The 6,989-nt window shown below is 37.6% G+C and overlaps 1 pseudogene; it reads right to left on the bottom strand.

The window, feature by feature from the left end:
* Positions 1-3,747: 3,747 nt before the first annotated feature.
* On the bottom strand, positions 3,748-4,562 carry LOC127206956 (plasminogen activator inhibitor 1 RNA-binding protein-like; annotated as a pseudogene).
* Between the last annotated feature and the right edge of the window lie 2,427 nt (positions 4,563-6,989).

The following is a 6,989-nucleotide window of genomic DNA, read 5'->3' as shown; positions in this document are numbered from 1 at the left end:
CAAGATTTGATCTAGTGAAGTTTATTTTCATGTAACCCCTTTGTCACAGGCTGAAGAAACAACCAGCTTTACTGAAAACAGACATTTCATTATGTGTTTATACTCCTCATAGTATTTGAAAAATAAAATCAATATTTTTCTACTTTGTTAGCTTGCTGGCTTTTGATTTGATATTTTGGTTTTAATATGTAAGAACAGTGTTTTGTAAAAGAAATCCTTGTGAAAAAGATAGATTTTTATGAAAATTTCAAAATAGCGATAATGATGGCATGTCAAGGTAGGTGTTATGATTGCATAACAGTCCATCTGAGAAGCCGGGTCTTTATTGTCATTTATTCCTAATGGCATTGCTAGTTATCATTCTGATCAAAGTTCGCTTTTAAAAAATAAAACGATGACTGTGATTAAAGCACCGAAGCTTAGTCTACTAGAGCTTTTGAAGTGGTGCCTCCTGGTATCAGCTGTATGGTGACATTTTTGCAGACCAGTTTCTCAGGACCAAGCTGCTAACAGAGATCCTTTGCACAACTTCATGACATGTATTCTTTGAAAACCAACAGGGCAACGACTGAATTCCCATGCAGTGGGGAAATCTTATTGCTGGTATCTGGGTAGATGTATGTATTAGTGTTTTCACTAATATGGATCCAACTGTATCTGTCAGCTAGATATACTCCTGCCCAGCACCTTCCCTCACTGCACAACATTTTCTCTCATGGTGATCTGCAGCATTTGTATTTTAATATGATTGTCAATTCTTAATCTTAGTTATATGTTTGTTGACTTATTCTAATTAGGATAGTTAGCTATGTGTAAAACTACACATAACAAAGTGGTATTTCATTTGGTTGTGTGCATGTAGTTGTACAAAGAAGGGTCTGGGTTCAAATGCGGTTTCATCTGGAGGCTTATTCTTTCCTAAGAAACCCAGCTTTAAGCCTTTTGTTCTGTGCGGCTTTATGTACTCTTTGATCCTAACGATGATTTTATTAACACAACTGTTGTTGTCCTGAGCTTCACATCTGCCATGCACTTAAATGGAGGTTAACAATAATTTAGTAAAGTTGAGATTGAATATTATTGGTCCAACTTCAAATGTTTATGTTGCTGAACCAATTAACAGGGCAAAGGGACAGCATGTGTTGACCTGGTGTCATATTCCCCACACCTAACACCCAGGTTATAAAATTGGAAACACTGGGATTTTAAGTGAAAGCCAGACTCTTAAGAAAAAAAAAAGGAAGAAAAAAGAGAAAATAATGAAGATATTGTTCATACATCTGTGGTCTTCAAACTCCCTTGTCCTGTTCTGTAAGCAAAGCCTGACATTCTTATGAAGATACTTTAGCTGTTCTGTGTGTTGTTAGAGAGTGGGTGTCAAAGCGAAGTTCAGCAGGGAGGCAGAATGAGGAAAAGGTTGGACAATTTCCCAGATCTCCTGAGTCAGGTCTTCACAGTATGCTTTCATTAATCTCTTTGAAGTAATTTCTCAGAACATCAGACACACATTCAAATGTTAGCAAAAAAAAAAAAAAAAAAAAAAAAAAAAAAAAAAAAAAAAAAAAAAAAAAGTCAAAGACAAATATGAATACTCTCCATGCTATGGGTGTTTGGATTAACTGTATCTCTTTGGTAAAACTTACCTACTCCTCCATGATTTAGCCAATTGTATTATTGCATAGATCCAGGAGAGGTATTCAAACACTTAACAATTGTCATGACATGAACTTCTGCCAGTCACAATGCACCCAGACAAAAGAGAACAGGCTTCAAGTTGACATCATTTACCTGTAAGGCTTGGATGAGTGATAGTCCTAGGAATATCCTTCCAAAGGAAACCTTTGAGTGGCCATATGAGGTCTTAAGGCAAAAAAGAATGCATTATGAAATTCTTGTAGCAAATAGCCATTAAGTGACCTGATCTTTCTGAGTAGAAAGCCAAGCTGTGATAGCCTTATGCAAAATCATCCCATGGAAAAACTAAGAAAACATAAGAAGCAAGATGGGAAGCAAATTTGCCTTTTTATTGGGAACTATTACCAGGATGATAATCTCATTGTAGAAGTAATTAAATGAATCCATTATTGAAGACATAGTGTTCTATCTTGATTATGTCTTTTAAAAATCTTTTTCTCTTCACATTGGCATAATCACAATTAAATTTCACATTGAGTTTGAAAGAAATGAACATGGAAATCCTAGGAGTTAAAGGTTACCAATACAATTTCTTAAGCGTGTTCACAGCTTGGCCATCTTTGTACTCAAATAGTGGAACTATGCTGGAGAGCTTCCACAAATACACTGTGGATGCTGTTCAGAAATCTAATTTTATTCAGAAAGATCTCACTGGGAACTTCTGGAAACCTCTTGGTGATTGTTCTATATCTGTATCTTATCTATAGCTTTCCTGATTAGTCACTGCTTTCAGATTCAGCACAGAAATAAATGCCAGACAAACAAACAAACAAACAAACAGACAATAAGAAATCAGTTTCCTTGGTAGATAAAAGTGGGTACATTATACACTCTAACATACTAAGTATGTTGTATATGAAGATCTATTTCTAAAAAATCTTATCAAAATTATAATTGATTCGGTATCTAGAAGGTGCTGAAATCAAGTAGAGAAAAAATACTGTTTTAAAAGATTATTTAAAATCTTCATTGATCTCATTTTCTCCCACTAAAAGACATGGTTGTATTAAGAAGGATTGAGAGGTAACTGTGTAAGGTGCTCACACATTTTCTAGCCATTGCAGCCTTACATTTTCTTCCCAATTCTGTATCATTTTTTTTAGGTATGGTCTCTGGCATAGCTTAAAAAGTGCTGTCAAAGGAGAGGAAGTATGGAGTTTATCGGTTTTGTGATCAGTAACAAATCTCTTTTGTTATTATAGACATATTTAGTCCCCTTGCATTTCACACTCAATTGTCCAAAGTCAGGCTGAAAACTTGATCTTGTTCAGTCAGGGGCAGCATCTTTTTTGTCCTCATTACATGTTAGTAGAAAGAGGAGAGTCAACTCTCATCTCAACTTTAGTGGCTATAACTAGACAATCAATTGGCAATTTCCTGAGAGTTCAATCTTTTAATAATATATCTCTAAACCATCAACCTTGCTTCATTTGTACTTTCTTTTTCGAGGTAACCCAACTTTACAACTGTATTTATCTTCTTTACTGCTTCATTTTTTTTCCAAGCTGCTGAATGAAGCATATTATAAAACATAATCCCTAATTAAGACACTTCAAGAAGTTTTAGTGTCTCCTCATATCCATGCAGGGTTACAGAACTAAAAGCAAACACAAAATCCACTGATCTTGGCATAGCACTTCAGCCATGTACCACATGTTTTCAACTCTAGCTTTTTTTTTTTTTTTTTTTGTAAGACTGGTATACATTGCTCACACCTATATTTCAAGTTTGGAGATGCATATTTGCAAGCAGCAATACAAAAGTATTCATAAAGAATGCATCATCTCTGTAAATTATGAAAACATCCCTGCTACCAATACTTTTATAAAAGCAAAACTAACATATTTGTTACTTCTGTTTAGCTAGAGAAGTTCATTTTCAAAACAGATACAATTCAGTCTCCGTCTTTAGGTGTGAATGATATGAACGACCGTGGGGCTTGTTGTTTGTTTTTGTTTTCCTTTTAATGTTTAGTTGCTTGAGTTCCTTAAGCATGTGAAAAAATTGAATGAGAGGGTCCACAAAGGAACCTGTATTGCATATGGCACCCAGCTAGGCCAGAGCTGGGAACGCTTCTGGATCATCTATGTCCGGAGCAGAAGCACTTACCCATTCTGCTGTTACAGTTTGGATGACCATCACACCCATGTCCTCCCGTGCCACCACTTCCTGGACAGTCTAGGTCTCCAAAATTGATTTACAGTTGAAATGATATATCGTTTTCTGGCTGCGGGAAACGAGGCTCCATAAGTGAATCTTCAGCATGAGCCTCCTACACTTTTTGATTTATGCAGAACAAATCTTTTTTTCACATTGACCAAAAGCACCTTCATTTGTTTTTTTTTATATATTAAATTCTACTTTTGCTTGGTCTTTATTTCTAATAGCTTTCCACTCATCCCAAGGAATCTCTTTCTGACCCTCTCCTTCATCATTTTCAGGTTCATTCTCTTTATTTTCAGTGTCTACCACTCAGTGCCCTTCACCTGCAGGTGTTACCTCAGCCATATTTGATTGATCCAAATCAATTAATTCACCTTTGACAGTTCCCCACTTGTGAGGCACATTACCTCCATATTTGCCTTCATGCTTCAGGCCATGTCAGTCACTTCCACAATGCCTATCCAATTCACATTTGCCACTGGAATCAAAGCTATCACCCATTCCATGTCCTCGGCCTCCTCAACCTCTTCCAAGACCACCTCAGCCGAGGATAGACTGTTCAGTAATTGGTCCATCAACTGAAAATCCACCTCCTTCAATCTCTCCAAGGGGCTTTTCAATTTTTTCATGAGTTGTCACCTTTCTGTTCTCCTTTCACTTATTTTCCCATCACCTTGAAGTTATTGATCAGATCTTCTTCCAACTCACCCTCATCCTTCCTTCCTTCCTTCCTTCCTTCCTTCCTTCCTTCCTTTCTTTCTTTCTTTTTTATTTATGTATTATAACTTATTCATATTACATCCTGATTGTTATCCACTAGCTCTTATTTTTCAGGTCCCACCCTCCCTCCCTCTTCCACTCTATTTCCCTCCCCTAGACCTCTGACAGGAACAGGGCTCCTCCTCTATCCTCTGATCACACTCTATCAGGTCTCATCAGGACAGTCTGCATCCCCTTCCTCTGTGTGCCTGCAAGGCTGCCACACCAAGGAACAGTGATCAAATCACAGGCATCAGACTTCATGCCAGAGGCAGTCCCCTCTCTCCCCCCTCCCTACACACATGGAGAATGAGCTGTCTATCAGCTACATCTGAACAGGTATTCTTGGTACTCTGCATGCATTGTCCTTTCTTGGTGTATCAGTTTGTGCAGGGCCTCTTGAGTGCAGATCCACCGGCCTTGGTGGTCTCCCTGTGGAGCTCCTGACCCTTCTGGTTTCTTCCACTCCCACCCTAACCCTTGCATACAACTCTCAGCTCTCCCCTCAGGAACCACCTGCAAGTCCCAGTATCTGTCCCGATCTCCCACTTTGTAGAGTTTCTTAGGGGACTTCTATGTTGGGCTAATATCCATTTATAAGTGAGTATATATCACGTGTGTCTTTCTGGGTCTGGGTTACCTCACTCAGGATGATCATTTCTAGTTCCATCCATTTGCCTACAAATTTCAAGATGTCCTTTAATAGTATTCTATTGTATAAATGTACCAGAGTTTCTTTATCCATTCTTCAGTTGAGGGACATCTAGGTTGTTTCCAGATTCTGGCTATTATGAATAAAGTTGCTGTGAACATAATTGAGCAAATGTCCTTGTTTGTGTGGTGGAGTATCTTTTGGGTATGTGCCCAGGAATGATATAGCTGGGTCCTGAGGTAGCACTATGCCCAATTTTCTGAAAAAGCTCCAGATTCATTTCCAAAGTGGTTGTATAATTTTTCACTCCCACCAGCAATGTCGGAGTGTTCTCTTTTCTCCAGATCCTTGCCAACATGTGCTGTCACTTGAGTTTTTGATCTTAGCCTTTCTGAGAGGTGTAACATGGAATCTTAGAGTCATTTTGATTTGTATTTCCCTGATGACTAAGGACATTGAGCATTTCTTTAAGTGTTTCTCTGCCATTCTATATTCCTCTGCTGAGAATTCTCTGTTATCTCTCTACCCAATTTTTTAATTGAATTATTTGGTTTGGTGGTGTTTAAGTATCTTGGTGTACCTCTAACCCAACAAATAAAAGACTTGTATGAAAAAAACTTCAAGTCTCTAAAGGAAGAAATTGAAAATGATATCAGAAGATGGAAAGATCTCCCATGCTCCTAAATCAGGATAATCAACATAGTAAACATGGCCATCTTACCAACAGCAATCCACAGATTCAATGAAATCCCTATTAAAATAACCATATAATTTTTTTCAGACCTTGAAAGATCAATTCTTAACTTCATATATAAAAAACAAACAAACAAATAAAAAACCCAGAATAGCAAAAACAATCCTGTATAGTACAAGATCTTCTGGAGGATTATCTATCTCTGATCTCAAGCTGTACTATAGAGCAACAGTAATAAAAGCAGCATGGTACTGGCATAGAAATAGGCTGGTTGGCCAATCAAATATAAACAAAGACCCAAAAACAAACCCACACATCTATGGACACTTGATTTTTGACAAAGAAGCTAAAACCATACAATGTTAAAAAGATAGCATCATCAACAAATGGAGCTGGTATAACTGGGTGTCACCCTGCACAAAGCTAAAGTCCATGTGGATTAAAGATCTTAACATAAAACTAAACATACAAAATCTGTTAGAAGGAAAAGTGGGGAAGAAGTTTGAGCTCATTGGCACATGAGACAACTTCCTGAACAGAACATCAATAGCTCATGTTCTAAGATCAACAATTAATATATGAGACCTCATGAAACTTAACAGCTTCTCTAAGTCAAAGAACACTGTCAATAGAACAAAATGACAGCCTACAGACTGGCAAAGGATCTTCACCAACCCTATATCTGAAAAAGGGCTAATATCCAAAATATATAAAGAACTCAAGAAAATATACTCCTTTCTTAAGCTCCACCAGCAACAGAGAGGTTCTTTCCTTTTTGTTATCCAAGCCAACACTGAGAGCAGCAGCAGGTTCTTGTGGTCTTTCTGGGACTCTTTTTTTTTTTAAAAAATTTTTTATTAATTTATTCTTGTTACATCTCAATGTTTATCCCATCCCTTGTATCCTCCCATTCCCCCCCCCCCACATTTTCCCATTATTCCCCTCCCCTATGACTGTTTCTGAGGGGGATTACCTCCCCCTGTATATGCTCATAGGGTATCAAGTCTCTTCTTGGCAACCTGCTGT

Source organism: Acomys russatus, chromosome 24, assembly GCF_903995435.1.
Source record: "Acomys russatus chromosome 24, mAcoRus1.1, whole genome shotgun sequence".
Taxonomy (NCBI): Eukaryota; Metazoa; Chordata; class Mammalia; order Rodentia; family Muridae; genus Acomys; species Acomys russatus.
This window is presented reverse-complemented; position numbering and strand designations above follow the sequence as displayed.